The following is a 16,373-nucleotide window of genomic DNA, read 5'->3' as shown; positions in this document are numbered from 1 at the left end:
GTTATCCCACAGAGACTATTTATAGGGAAACATAATCCCAATGTAATTATAATTTTATCCCAGTACTAATAGTTGATCAAAACCCTGTTTCAATTACAAATACAATTTAAAACCATAATTACATTGACCCAAAGAATACAAGACACCAAAACCTAACAATATATTCATTTTCCTATCTGATTTTTAGACATATTCTCTTTTGGATCTTGAAACTGAAGGGTGTTTCTTTTCTAATGGAGATATTACCTTCTATCACAGTATTATCTTTCAATTGGATATCAGCCTCTTAGCATTGCGCCACTATTGATCTTTCTCTGGAGAAGATGGCCATTTATATTTTTAGATGCTGGCAGTTTTCTCATTTCATTGGCTCCTTCATATGAGAAGATGTGCATTTCTCATTTATGTGGGAAGCTACAGTGCCTAGGCCTAGGATCTGACCATTCAATTTTGGCATTGCTTACATGTCCGTTCTAGTGTTGCTGAACTTAGGCTCTTTTTTGTATCAATTCTCATTCTCTATTATGCCTATTTAAAATAAATAAGTACAAGAATTCATTATTGGTCAAGAATGAAAAATGGTTTGGTGAATTTTATCGAAAATAAATTATGAAATGGAAAATAAGTTTGGTGTCAAGATAAAAAATTATTAAAAATGATAGTAAACAAGTGAGAAAAGAAGGAAAAAGTATGGTTGATATAAAAGAATGTGTATTGACTATTTTACCCTCATCTTACTTATAGAACTTTAAGTAAACTTACACAAATGAAGATAATGAAATTCTCATCACAATCCATAATGGACAAAAAGTTCATTATGGATTTTGGAAGTTTTTCTATTATTTTAAATAAAAATAAAATTCAGAATAGATGCCAAACAATTTAAAATAATGAAAATTTCTCATAATTGACAATGATAATTGATACCAAAAAGAGCCTTAATCATCCCATATATTTTCTCATTAGATTCAAATTTCGTATACATTTTTTTTTGGTATATTCGATGTTCATAATTTGAAGCATGCTATCTTGTTTTTGGTGCTCAGCTATCTTATGTGGTGTATCTCCCAAGGCCCTCTGCCTCCATCACCTGAAGAAATGGCTCACAAGAAAAACATGCCTTGATGAGCTTGTTGTATTTATAATATCCTCCTTATTTCTCTGTAAATGTCATAGCAACAAGAACATACTCAAGATGAAATGAGTGTTTATTCTTTTAATTTGAATAAAAGGTTACCCAGAAGAAATTTAGACAATGACCCAGAAGTGTGTTTTTTTGTTTACAAGAACAGAAAGAGAAAACATAAATTAAGGAAAAATGGTTCCCTCTTTCGGTTATTTGATGATGATAAAATATTCTCTCACTTTCAGTTATATGATGATGATAAAATATAACTAAAAGTGAGGTCTCTTTTTCAATGCATAGTCAATTTGCTGCTTGGATATATCTGTCAGCATAACTGGGAGGTTGGATTTGGGGCTGTACAAGTTGAACTTCGATGGAAATGATCAGAGGTATTGGGGGAATAATGATTGTGAGTTTAGATTTTTTATTTATATGGAAAGAAAAATTTTCAATCTACATGATTAGATGTTTGATATGCGTGTAATCTAAAATAAAGTGAATGAAAGATCCATGCTCGAAGATTATGACCAATTACAATGTTAAGGCTGTGGTTCACCTCGCAACACCTTAGCCAAATTGGCAATAAACCATTAATACCAAAACTTAGATTTTTCTGATTTTATTTTTTTGGATAGTATCTTTGATATCTTTCTTGTTGATGGGTTTGTTTAATGCTATAGCTTTGCTAAATACTGTTGAAAAATGTTCAAAATTTATGTATATTATTTTAATATGAATATATGTATAATTTAAGTTGCTTTATCTTATGGTTTTTGTGACGGGAACTTTATTCCTACATTGAAAAGAAAAGAGCTGGTTATTTGGTTTATATATGGTAAGGGCGTAATATATCTTTGGGGTTAAGGATCGCATTCACATAGTATGGTGCGAACTTGTGTACGTTGCAAACCAAGCCTAAACCCTAGTCTAACCCAACCATGATTATATAATTATATATAATATTAATTAATAATTAATATTAATATATGACTTTGGCCATGGGTCATAGGCCTTGATCTAGAAAGCTCATTTTGTCATGGGCCGCCTTGATCTAAAAAGCCCACTTTGTCATAGGCCCTAATTCGAAAAGCTGGGAATTGTAGAGGATATCATCCACCTTTCTTCTTATTTTATGGATTGTAGTTTTCACTTTGTTCTTAGGGGATGCAACACTGTTGCTCATTCTCTAGTTGGGAAGGCAGTTACCTTAACAGGGAGGACTAACTGGCCAAATTCCACTACTTGGTTGTTCGATCTTTGTAATTCTGACACCTTGTCATTTCCCTGTTCTTTGAAATGAATGTTGGTTTACCAAAAAAAAAAATTCGAAAAGCTCACTGCCGCTGCTGGGTAGAAGTGTGGAAATGCCCTAGGCCTGTTTGATTACGTGAATCTGGATTCACAACTGGGAGATTTTTACCCGTTTGGTTGTATGAATCCATAGATTCATGAAATCTAGAGATTTATATTTTTACACTAAAAACGTGAATCTGTAGATTTATGGGTACGAGGTGAAATCTCAGAGATTTCACCTCGTTTGATTGTATGATTTCATAGATTCATGAAATCTAGAGATTCATATTTTTACACTAAAAACGTGAATCTATAGATTTATGGGTATGAGATGAAGAGATTTCACCCCTACTATCAAAGTGTTAAACATTTGAATCATAATTCAATAAATATTTTTTTAGGATAAACCTACAAATTTCATTCAAAAAATTCAAGCTAACCAAACAGTTAATTTGAAATCTCTAAATTTCAGAGACTCAAGTAACCACTCAAGTATCCAAACAGACCCTTAGAGAACAACCTAATTGCATTTGCATTTGAAGTAATTTTTGTGCAAACTCAGTTCGTTTCAGTTCTATCAAAGTTTTGTCGAAACTCCACAACAAAAACTACCGGTAAGCGTTTCGTTTTTGGAAGTAGTTAGATTTATGCAGTTGTTCAAAGTGACATTTGCCATTTTATTCGATGTGGGAAGACGAATCTAATTCGAAGAATTGATGTCTTGACTTTGCACTTTACTATGGCCTGCAGCTGGTGAAATTCATATAGATTTCGGTGGATGTAGTTATTCTGACTTTGCCAGATGAGAACAGTTATTCCCTACTCCTATTGATGCCTGACCCTTTTATTCTGTTTCCCTTTTCTTAATATCTTCATTTATGCTTGTTGTGAACTCAGAGATTGCATCTAAGCTTGCCTTGCCTTTTTATTCACAGCGATATAACAGGAATCTGATTCCGGTTGTATCCATCCCCTTGATGTTATCTAACTACTGCATTTGTTTGACTTTCTTTTTCATCATCAAAAGAAAAAATCAATCAGAAATGATTTTTTTTTTCTCTTTGTTTGGTAATCAATCAATCAGAAATGATACCTCAGCTGTACTGAATGGTTTTCTCTCTCTGTCTCTGTCGTAGATTTTTCTTGCTTTTCTACTTCACAAAATATATATATTCATCATCTGTTCTTGAGCTTGCTTGTACTAGGTTTTCTTTTGGATTCGAGGGGGTGATACGGTTCTCAAGGGATGTCACTGATGGCATTTTCTGAGTTCTGTGCCGCTGAAAAGTTTCTATTGGTTTGAGTACCTCCTGAAGATGATGAGCGTATCGGGTATCGGGTATCGGGCTTTACCCTTCTCTATCAGCTTGAGGAGGTACTCTAATCAATAGAAACTCTTGAGCTAGAGAACCCAGAATTCGGAAATGCCCACTACACAAGGGATGCCTGAGGTAGCAAAATTCGCTGTTTATGTGGCAGTTCCTGCTGGTCTCATGTACTCTTGCTCATAACTCTGAAAATCTTAAGAAAGTGATGAGAATGTAAGCTCTCTCTCTCCCGTTCTTTATGGTTTTATGACTTGAATACCTTTTTTTATCGTTAGTTGATACCAATGTTGCATAACTAAACACTGAACAAGTTTAGGGGGGGGGGAATCCTAAAGACTGAACAAGAGGCTGATTGCGTAATAGTACAAATTTGTGTGTGCCAGTATGTTCAGGAAGGATGCAGGCAAGATATGTCTAACATACAACAACAACAACAACATTCTAAGCCTTATCCCAGCTTATGGATAATTACCTTGCAATCAGCTTTTCTTGAGGCCGTACTGGATACAAAGCTTAACCCATGCATATCTTTTCTCAATTCTCACTACTTCTTCTAAGGTTATTTTAGGTCTGCATCTAGGTCTTTTGGTTCCTTCAATCTGGATTAAATCACTCCATAGTCGGTAATTAAAGGTCTCCATTGGGCATAGTCATGCCATCTCAAGTGACTTTCCTATAGCTCATAAAATACAAGTATTGCCCTCTTGATGGATTCTGTTAGGCGTTGCTGAAATGATATAATATACAATGTAATGCTTACCTGATTGAAGTGTTTGTTATGACTTATGAATGTTTACTAGTAGACAGTTCACTCCATGACAGTAGCTGGATTTGTGCACTTGTTCAAAGTTGTATCTGCTATTCGATTCAACGTGGGAAGATGAATCGAATCTAAAGGATTGATGTTTTGACTTCGGCGCTTTACTATGGCCTGCAGCTGGTGAAATCCCTACACATTTTGGTGGATGTAGTTGTTTCCGACTTTCCCAGATGGGAACAGTTATTGCTTGCTCCTATTGAGGCATTACCCTTTTATTTTGCCCCCCTTTTGTTGACTATATCCATACAACTGTCTTCAATTATGTTTGTATTGAACTCAGAGATTGTATCTATACTTAACCACCTTTTGTTCATAGTGATAATAGGAATCTAACCCTGGTTTTATCCCTCTACCTGATGTTATGTGACTACTACATATGTTTGTACTTTCTTTTTTATCATCAAAAGGAAAGAAAAAAAATCCGAAATGATACCTCAGCAATACTGATAAGTAGCTAATGGCAGCTCACTGTGTGCTGGCAGCGTAGAAAAGTAAGTAGCAAAAGTTGAATGTTTAATAAAAGAATTTCCATCAATTAAAGCCATCAGCTCTTGGTCACCCGAATGGTTGATGGATTGTGTTCACAACCAAATGTCCAAGGTTCAAAGCTGATTGAGAGGGGGAGAGAAGAGATGGGAGAGAAGAGATATTTAGAGGTATTCCAAAATACCTCGTCTTCCTCCCTCTCTCTCTCTTTCTCTCTTTGCTGCTTCTTGATTTTCTATTTCACATCTTAGCAAAACACAAGTCTCAAGGTTGTAAAGATGATTATCATTATCAATAAATTCACTTTCAATGAGACTATTGGTCTTCTGGTCCTTCTTAGCTTGCTTTTACTAGGTTTAGTATTTTATCTTCGAGGTGGGTTTGTCCTTTCAATTGCTAGACTTGACTAATTTCCTTTTTCTTCTCAGTAAGATGTCATCTTTGGAACTGCACAAGGGATTCTTGAGGTCGCTAAATTTGCTGCTTATGTGGCAGTTCCTGCTGGTCTCAAGTACACTTTGGCTCATAACTCTGACAATCTTAAGAAAGTAATGGGAAATGTAAGCTCTCTCTCCCTTGTTCTTTATGGTTTAATGATTTGAATTCCTTTTTCTTTTATTATTATTATTTTTTTATTTATAAATATCCTTAGTTGATACCATGTTGCATAACTAAACACTGGACAAGAGACTGATTGCATTATAGTAAAAACTTGTGTGTGCCATTATGTTCAGGAAAGATGCAGGCAACAAATATCTAATATACAACAACAAAAGCATTGTAAGCCTTGTCCCAGCTAAATGGGGTTGGCTACATGGATTACCTTCTAATCAGCTTTACTTGAGGCCATACTGGATACAAAGCTTAACCCATGTATATTTTTTCTCAATTCTCACCACTTCTTCTAAAGTTATTTTAGGTCTACACCTAGGTCTTTTAGTTCCTTCAATCTGGATTAAAGAACTCCTCCATGGTCAGGAATTTAAAGGCCTCCATTGGACATAGTCATGCCATCTCAAACGACTTTCTTGTAGCTTATCGTTTATTTGATGTCTAATGTATTTTGAGTAATTGCATGACACAAGTATTGCGCTCTCGTTAAATTCTATTAAGCATAGCTGAAATGGTATAAAATACAATGTAATGCTTACCTGATTGAAGTGTTTGTTATGACTTAAGAATGTTTACTAGTTATTCAAAAAGTTGATTTTCTTGGTTTTCAAGATCTTGGATTCAAGAAGTTGCTGGTTTCAGGGTTTGGCTGTAAGGAATGAACAGGGGTTGGGGTCGAAGATCAGGGGGATTCTGGAGGTCAAGTGTATTATGTTTGGTGCAGTTTTGGTGGAAGAATTAGGAGAAATAAAGTATCTTAATTTCCTAGGGTCTGGGTACTCTACAGAGGGTTTAGGGTTCAAGAAAAAGGGGAAATAAGGGGGTGGGGAAGAGCTGGACCTGCATCTAACCCACTGTAAGTCTTGGTATCCAATAGAGGAAGTGAGTTTGATGGATATGTAGACCAAATCCATGGTCACAGTAAGGATCTTGGACTTGAACCACTTAGAATCTTCAACCATCTTGAATTTTGAGCACCAAGGTTTGCAAGCTTCTTTGACTTAAACCACCAAGCCAAGGTTATTAAAACGGCAAAGCGACCAAAGCGATTGGGGCTCCGTCTTGGCGTTTAGGTGACTAAGCGGCGCTTAGGCGGCAATAAAGCGACCAAAGCTGGATTAGCATATTTTTAATATAACTACTTTTTATTACAAATACTTTTTATAATAAACTAAAGTACTAAACCAACATTCAACAATCACATTCATAAAAATAAAAATAAAAAACATTCTGGGAGAATCACAATTATGAAAAACAAAAAATAGTAAAAACATAACTTCATCTCATCGAGCATCATAAGTTCATAACAATAATTATGTAGTATGTACTATATCATTAATCAATGTGAAAAATTTACTCTCACTTACCCGATAGGGGGACACCAAATAAGTGTCTTGTACTCTGTTCTGATCATAATTAGAATTGATGTATCCATTTCCTTTTAAACACTGTAAATTAATGATCTCACTGATTTCCAGTCATTGTTTTTAATGATTATTGATTATCAATGTTGAATATGGATGCGGGCGGCCTCGAAGTTCATTTGCAAATTGGGCCTCGATTCCAAAATGGCTCACATATTTAAATTTATAAACAGCATTGTGAATAAACTTTGTTTAAAAAAAAAAGAATATGCACAAATTACAAATTAAAAAAGGTACTTTAGCACTAGTAAAAGCCAGACCAGGGTATGGGGGGGGGGATATAATGGGCTAAACAACACTATGTTGGAAAGAATCCTACTGTTAGGACTTGGACAACTTAAAGAACTGACATGTACATCTAGCCTTTAAATTGTGGAGGTCTACTTATAAGTCTAAACTGATTAAAAAAAAAAAACCAATTTAAAAAACTATTCTGTCCTTGTAACTTAAAACTTGACAAGAACTAGAACTAAAATGAACCCACTGAACCAAAAGACTGTTACGAGCACTAGATTTAGTAGCCTTGCTTCTACCTATTCTTCTAGATGAAAGGGAAAAACAAGGAACAATTTCTTCAAGTGAACCAAACTCCCAATAAGCAAATGCTTAATTTGATAAGAATTTTTTCCCCTAAATCCCACTACATTACCCCATATATAGAAAGACCCACACAAGGACTCTGTGAACCCACACCTGCGATCACTAGACTTGAGGGTTAAGTTACCGTTACAACCAAATATCCAATTCCCCACTCCCTACCTACAATTTAGGAAAACAACAGTCTAAATATTTATTTCCCTTACTATGCTCATAAGACATTCAACCTGTTACAATTGTTGATCTTTCCACCCTGTATTCTTGCTAGAATTAATCTGCTATTTCCACCTCATCACTTGAGACAGACATATCGTAACATTCCCTCCCCTTGATTTCACCCTTGTCCTTAAGGGTGGGGAAATGCTTCCTTGATTCCTCTGAATTCTCCCAAGCATCTACAGGAGCCAATCCCTTCCAATGCACCAAAAACTTCTTCCTTTTTCCTTCGAACTATTCAATCTAACAAAGCTTGTGGCTGAACAACAACAATGCCTTCTTCATCCTAGACGTCTGGAAGTTCCCCAAGCACTTGGATCTTTTCTCCTACCCTTCTCCTGAGACAAGACACATGAAACACGGGGTAAATTTTTGACCCCCCTTAGCAACTAAAGTTTGTAGCCTTGTGCGCCACTTGATGTATCTTTTGGGTGACTTCAAATGGTCCATAGTAACATGGTGGTAACTTGAGATTTCTTTGTGCCTTGGGATTTGTTGATGAGGTTGAAGTCATGGATAGACAAAATCTCCTACATTAGAACTTTTGTCCTTGTGCTTCTTGTCATACACTTTTTTCATGTGATTTTGCATCACTTGTAGCTGATCCCGTATTTGTTTAAGAACTTGATCCTGCATTTTGAGTTCTTTGTCAACCGATTCCACTTAAGTTGTGCCAGGGACACAAGACAAAAGTGTGGGTGGAGCACGACCATAAACTATTTCATGAGGTGTCCTCTTTTGTTGTAGAACGCACTCTAGTTTTGTAACAATATTCAGCCCACGGAATCGAATGGACCCACTCCTTTGGCTTAAAACTGGTAAAACACCGCAAGTACATCTCCACTATCCAACTTACCACCTCAATTTCATTGTCCGTCTGCGGATGATATGAAAAATTGAAATGGGTTCCTTGCAAATGGAATAATTCCTTCCAAAATTGACTCGTGAAGACTGGATCTCTATCACAAACAATAGTCTGAGGCATCCCATGTAATGTACAAATTTGCTATAAAAAAAACTTGAGCCACTGAGGTGGCCGAATATAGATGGGAAATAAGACAAGAGCATGCAAATTTAGAAAGTCAGTCTACCATGACAAATATGGTAGATTTTCCCTTAGAATTTACCAGTACATCCATAAAATCCATTGAAATATCTGTCCATACCTGGGTGGGAATTAGAAGCGGTTGGAGAAGGGTCCGCAAGAAAGGTATTTTCCCTTTTACGTCGTTGACATGTGTGACGTTGCTTGATGTGCTCCCTGATTTTTCTCCTCATTCCCATTCCAATAAAAAAAGCGGATTGTATCTGTTGGAGGGATTTGCGATAGCCTTCATGGGTGCTAGCATGTAACTCCTCCACAATTCTAGGAATTAATGGAGAATCTTCCAACAAATAGATTCTATTTAAAAAAATAAAAATAAAAAAAATTAAACATCCTTGATGAAATCAAGGATCTAGGGTTAAGGGTAAAACTGTAATTTCCTTAGATTTGTGGAGCCCAGGAAATTCCGGCAAGGTAGAAGGGGTTTTATGGTTTCTAACAGGGTTTAAAGCCTTAAGAAAATTAACTTCAGATCTGAATTCTGTTGCACCATGAATTACAGACTTGAAATTTGAAATTTGAAATTGCAGGGTAGTCAGGGTTTGGGAAGGGTTTAGGGTTGGCTGTCTGGCAGTCCAGATTTGAGATTACTGCTGTTCTGCAATTCAGAAATTATTTCAGAAAGTAGGGGCTGGAGTTTAGGTGTTTAAGATTTTTCTGGAATTTCTCAAAATTCTGCAGATTTTACTTGAGGAAGATGAAGTGCAGAATTCTTAAAACTAGAAAATAGGGTTGCTTTGGAGAAACTAGTGTTAGGACTGGTACCCTAGAGGTTTCTGCGATTCTAATGAGGGTGGAATGGGTTTAAACAGAGCAAGGGATAGGGGACCTAATGGGGTTGGGATTTGGAAGCCTTGTGGAAGGAGGAAGGGGAAGGGACTCTAGGCTTTGTGGAAGATTGAAGGGGAAGGGGCAAGGGTGATTTGCAATGGCATGGGGAGGGTTCCCTAGGTCAAAAGACAGGGGGAGGGGGCTGGGGATGCTGCGGTTGATGGGGGATGGCCTCCAGGGTTTGCGCGAGAGTGGGGGAAGGCTGAGAAGGCTGCTGTACTCACTGGAGATTGGAGGTTGACTGCTGGAATGGTTGCTTGGATGCATTGTTGATCTCTTGAGGCTGAATTGAAGAACATAAAGAAGAACTTGAACTTCTTTTACTTTAGGGCCTACCCACATAGGAGACCCTAAACCTCAAACACTCAATTCATTAATTCATCCAAGATTGAAAAACTTACATGAAGAGGCTATTTATAGCCTGAAAATAAAGACTTAGAGTGGGATCTCCTCAATTAATGAGATCCACTTAAAATTCAAACTAGACTCTTATCTAGACTTTAAGGGCCTGTTTGGTTACATGAATCCAGAGATTTGAAATCTCTAGATTCATGAATCTGAGAATTATACCCGTTTGGTTGTAAAAATCTCTAAATTCATGAAATCTAGAGATTCACATTTTTACACTAAAAACGTGAATATGTAGATTTATGGGGAAAGGGTGAATTCCAGAGATTTCAAAAAAACTATACATTTGCACTTTCACAAAAATCACGTCGATCAAATAGTTTTTTAGGATGAATCCACAGATTTCATTCCACAACCAAACATCTAATTTTATAAATTATAACTCCATAGATTTGAAATCTATAGATTTGAAATCTCTAGATATTTGAAATCTCCAGACTCATGTAACCAAACAGGCCCTAAGGGAATCAAACTATTTCAAGATTACAACTCTTAGATTGGAATCTCACTACTCACTTTAAGTTATCCTTTAATGCGCATGCTAATTAAATAATTTAAAGCAACCAACTTAGGACTCTTTCAAAGAACTCAACTCAAAATAGAATACTCCAAGCAATTCCTATATAGACTTAAACTACCAAATGAACTCAACAGGAATTTTGAAAAATTCTAGTAATAATTCCAAAAACAAATTAAGATAGAATAAGGGCCAAAATACCCAGAATACCCCTCCAAAGGGATTTGGCCAGCTTTATGGGGGCTGCTGGATCCATCCTGGGGCCCCACATAGGGTTTTCACATCAAACCTCTTTGTAACTCCACGGCCTAACTGCCTCTCCCTCTTCTAGACGTCTCTTGATCTCTTGCAATTTTGGATGTCTGCACTTCCTCTTTAATTGGATTGAAAACGGCTGCATGACGCATAATAGATTGGGCTTTTGCCTCATAAAGACAAGCAAGCCCGATTCCGCTGATAAGCTTGCTATTCTACAAGCTTGCACATCCACCTTTCAGCTGTCATTGAGTCCACTAACAAAACGACCAACTTGTTGCGCTTACATCAACTGACTTGCTCGAATTAATAATCTTTTGAGCTAGGTTTGATATTATTTAATTGTTCCAACTTGCCACAACTTAATTAGATCTCCAAGAAAATCTTGAAAAAAAGTGGGGCATACTACCTTATGTGGAGGGCTTCTTTAAAAGCCACCCATGTAATGGTTCCATTCTCCGCTTTGATCAAGTGGAGCCCTACTTGGGTATCATCTTCTAAATTGAAGGACGCAAGTGGAAATTTCTTCATTTCAGCAGTATGGTGAAAATCAAAGAATTTATTGGCACGACAAATCCAACTCATTGGATCCTCCTCTCCATTGAACTTGGGAAAATCTATCTTTAACATTTTAGGAAGATAGCTGCCTAAGGTTTGATTGGTCAAATCCTACAGTTGGGTCGTCATGGGTGCGACTCCGTACTGGTGTGACTGATTATGAGACGATTTCCCGCACTTTCTGCTACCAGCCACATTCTCCAACCTCGTATTCATTGCTGAGAAAAATTGCTGCATCATTTCCATCATCTCCTGAAACTTGGAATCTTGTGTTGCAACCATCTCCCCCAGATCAGCTTCCACGCATTCAAGTCGCTGTACAGTGGAACTTGGCTCTGATGCCATTTTGTTACAAGCACTAGATTGAGTAGCTTTCCTTCGACCTATAACTCTTTGATATGAAAGGGAAAAACAAGGAACGGTTTCTTCGAGTGAACCAAACTCCTGATAAGCAAATGCTTAATTTGATAAGAATTTTTTCCTAATTCCCACTTCATTAATTATCCCATATATAAAAAGACCCACACAACGACTCTCTGAACCCATGCCCATAACTCACTACACTTGAGAATTAAGTTATCGTCACAACCAAATAACCAATTCCCCACTCCCTAACTACAACTTAGGGAAAAAAGACTAAGTATGTATTTCCCTTAATACGTTCATGAGACTTATTCAACCCGTTACAATTGCTGACGTCTCCACCCTATATTCTTGCTAGAGTTAATCATCCGTTGCCACCTCGTCACTTGAGAGAGACACATCATAACAAAGACATAAAAATGCCTGGCTGAAATTAATTTAGGTGAAAAATATACTATGGAATTATACTACTACAAGTCTACAACTAGTGCTGGGCTGCAAACTCTAGGGCCCTATTTGGCTCCTCCTTTCATATAAGTGTTCAGACCTGCATCAATAGATGAAGTGCATCTAGAGTGTCGTGTGATTCTTGTATTCTTTTACAGGAAACTTTTTATTGGATTGCCATTTGACTAATTATGGTGTATGGTGCAAAATGTTGGGCAATTAAGAATCTACGTATGGGGAAACTAAGTATAGTGGAGATGAGGACGTTAGACGGATGCATGTGTTGAAAAAATTAGAAGGATAAAGAAATGAATGACCATATTGGATCTGAGTTGGGAGTAGTCCCGATATATGATAAGCTAAGAGAAACTTGACCAGTATGAAGTGGCATGGCCATTTTGATGCTCCAGCTCGGAAGAGGGATTTGATTTAAGTTGAAGGAACTAAAGAGCTAGAGTAAGGATCCATTTATTCAACTACATCTGGTTGGGATAAGGCTTTGGTAATGTTATTGTTGTATTCCATTAGATGAGTGTATGTGTGCTTGTGGCCGCTACTAACAATTCACTGCAGTAGTGGGCATGTGTGTGCTTCATAACTTCTCCCTGGGTAGTGAATACTTACCCCTGTTGTATTCCATTGGATGAAGTTTTATAAAGTCTTATTTAAATTATATATCGGACATGAGTCTCCCTAGAAAACATACCCTGGAACATTACAAATCCTGAAAATAAGTGTTCAAAATTTACCTGGTGTTTGGAGTAAGCTCCTCTGATATTATCTGAATAGTTCCAGGACTGAACTTAGAAGCCAAGGATGATGCCACTAGCCAATTCTTTAGGGAATATAGCTGAAAATATGTTTCTAGACATCATCTAGAAAGCACTCGTTGATATTTGGAATATCAAAAGAATTGTATGCCAACAAAACAATGAGGTTAAAAAAATAACAGTTCTTAACAGTAACACCAATTCTTTCAAGCTGGGAAAAAGTTAAAACTGTCCTAACACTAGTATACTTGGAGATGGCGGACAACAAAAGGGGATAAGCAGAATAACACTCAAAAGTCTCCCATTTGTATTTATAATTTGCCTCTAAACCATTAGACAAATGTCAAAGGGGCCTTCATGTGTAACCAAAGGCTCAGCATAAATTGAACGCTTAACATGTCTAGAAACTGTTTTCTTTGTAGTCACAGATATTTTTCATTTCCATCATAAGTCCTGACAGGTTAACCAAAATTTAGCCAAAATAATGTCTGAGGTGGATTCTAAATTGAAATCTTTTCAGTGAACATTTGGGTTCTGACCCTTGAAAAAAAAATCTCAGCATTTTGGTATTGGACTGGAACTGTGGTGAGGATTTGGTCATTAAAAGTGTTTTAATTTTTTGTACACTGGTACAGTCCCCTGCTGGCCAAGGCCCATGGATATCAGCAGGAAACAACAGCTGACCCCAGTCACAAAGTAAAATAAGGCCTTGATATGAATTATGGTCTTCTACATCCTGACCACTCTAGCCACCATAGTTGTCATGGTAAGAGCTACTTACTAAAAATATATATATACTGTTGCATGTTGTTAGCTATTTAGTGTCTGCTCAATAAAATCAATACCATAACCTAGATAGAATGTTAAGAAAAGGGTGAATCCGGTGCCGAAGGTTTTCTGCTGAGAGGCTATTTCAATGCCTTGACCTCAGGTTACACTTGTGATCCACTGAAGACCATGCCAAGCAATGTCTCTTTATCTGAAAAGAGTATAGGAAGAGTTATTTTTACATTCCACTCCGCTGTCTCAACTGCCCTCTTGATTTGATTGTGGTCTACAAGTATTTGGATTGCTAATGTTAATCATTTTGAGGTGAGGAATGGGAAGGAAATAAACTCTATGTCGGTCTAGTTTACAATGTTGTATATTCTTTCTCTAATTTAATCTTTGAATTAAGACATTCTCTTTCTTTGTAATGGATATAGTACCTTTATCACAGTATTATCTTTTGATTGGATATCAACCTTTTCACATTGCCACTATTGATCTTTCTCTAGTGATGATGCCCGCTTATGTTTTTAGACGCTGGCAGTTTTCTTGCTGCATGGGCTCTATGCCTCCACTATATGAGAACATGTGTATTTCCCATTTTGAGGAATTTCATATCCTTATATGTGGTAATGAGGAGCTTCACGTTCTTGCTTGCTGCTATTGTTCTAACAACTTTTCATGTCCTAGTTGCCTAGAATCTGACCATTCAGTTTTGGCATTGCTAAAAATATCCATACTAGTGTTGCTGAGCTTGATCGTCCATTGAGTTTTAAATTTCATATATATATTGGTATAATTGATGTTCATAATCTGAAGCATGTTATCTTGTTTTGGTGTTCAGTGCTCTTATGTGGTGTATCCCCCAAAAGGCCCTCTGCCTTCATCACCTGAAGAAATACGCGAATTGGCTAGAGAAATCGCTTACAAGAAAAACATGCATTAATGGGCTTGTAGTATTCATAACAAACATTATATTTCTCTGTAAACAAGAACATATTCATATGAAATGAGTTTTTATTCTTTTAGTTTGAATACTAGAAGAAATTTAGGCAACTGTGTGACATACTATTTTCCATCTGCACTCTACAGGTGGTGATCCCAGAATAGTGTGCTATAGTGCCCATGTAGGAGTTAGATGATGACCCAGAAGTCTGCTATTTGTTTACAAGAAAGAAGAAAACATAAATTAAGGAAAATTGTTTTCTCCCTTTCAGGTTTTCACATTATGATGACAAGGTGGACCAGAGGTGAGAGTTCCTCTGAAGTGTGTGGTAGATGTGTGAAGAGAGCACAAGAGAGGATACCAATTCTGTGAACTTGCCAGAATTTGTCCACTTGTGTTACAAAGGTGGGAGACAACTGAAGAGCGATTAAAACGTTTATTTGCCCAATTTTTTGAAAGAAGATTGAACCATGGCCTCCTGGTAGCAAAAGGCATCATGGTCTAGATCTCAGGGCAGAATATCCCAGGTCAGGAGAGGACATAATTTTATATTATAAATTGTGAATCCTTTTCATTTAAGCTTCTTTTGTGTTTTGGTTATCCTGCCACTGTATTTAAGGTTGTTCAACCCAAGCTTAAGATATATATATATATTTTTTTGGGTTAGTCATCATCAATCCAGTCACAAGAACTAGGGAATTGTGGAGGGGATAAAGGTTCAAACGTGAGACCCTTTTGGTCTTATTGCCTCTGCCTAGGAGGTTGTCAGAATTGTGCCAGAAGTATGTCCATAAAAAGAGAGGTGAAACTCTGGTCTCCCCCCTTAAGTGAGAAAAATTACCAATGACTCACTTTTGACAAAATCCAATATTACTCGTAACCCACAATTACTTATTCTGATAATTTGAATTTGAAATGGTCATTTTGCTCATAATGGGTCTTATGACTGAATTATCCTCTCCATATCCATGTCTTTAGGTAGGTGAAGGGAGAACCATCTTCTACCTACACCTTGTCCTACTAGAAATTACCCGCCACCTTCCCCTGTCAGAAATCTCTCTCCATGGAAACTACCGCCCCCACTGGAAGGAGGAAGACATAGAGTAGGATATCTAGACAGTAAAGATCGACAATAAATTCAATCTGCAATAACAAATTCCTAGATTGAAGAGTAGAGGAGCTAATGATCCTTGAGATCAGCTTTTTCCATAGAATATTTTCTGCAATGAATTATCGCACCGTGAAAATCCAAACCCTAGCCTCCACCTTTGTTAAGTATGGCTCAGGCTCCACGTCTTTTTGGGCTTTGAAGTTTCTTTATAGTTTGGGTTTGAGCCCTTGAATAGCTGTGGCTTAGGGTTTCTAGGTAAAGTCTCTAGGGTTTTGATTTTGGATCACCGGAATTCCGATGGTTTATTATTTGTCATATTCACGGTAAACCTGGTTTCTGTCTGAGAATCGTGGAAATAAGTTGCTTTTATCGGCTGGATTTCATCAATGAAT

General features: G+C 37.0%; 1 long non-coding RNA gene across 2 annotated transcripts; it reads left to right on the top strand.

The window, feature by feature from the left end:
• Positions 1–2,921: 2,921 nt before the first annotated feature.
• On the top strand, positions 2,922–15,121 carry LOC149007845 (uncharacterized). 2 transcript variants are annotated; one of them, XR_016175140.1, is made up of 3 exons: positions 2,922–3,033; positions 5,482–5,613; positions 14,769–15,121. It is a non-coding gene; the product is annotated as an uncharacterized LOC149007845 (long non-coding RNA). The 2 variants fall into 2 exon arrangements; XR_016175141.1 differs by having other exon boundaries at positions 2,922–3,960.
• Positions 15,122–16,373: the final 1,252 nt, after the last annotated feature.

This window comes from Hakea prostrata, chromosome 8 (genome assembly GCF_041222555.1).
Source record: "Hakea prostrata isolate BN-2017 chromosome 8, UWA_Hpros_2, whole genome shotgun sequence".
Classification (NCBI taxonomy): domain Eukaryota; kingdom Viridiplantae; phylum Streptophyta; class Magnoliopsida; order Proteales; family Proteaceae; genus Hakea; species Hakea prostrata.
The sequence above is the reverse complement of the archived record's forward strand: the minus strand, read 5'-3'. Positions and strand labels throughout refer to the sequence as shown.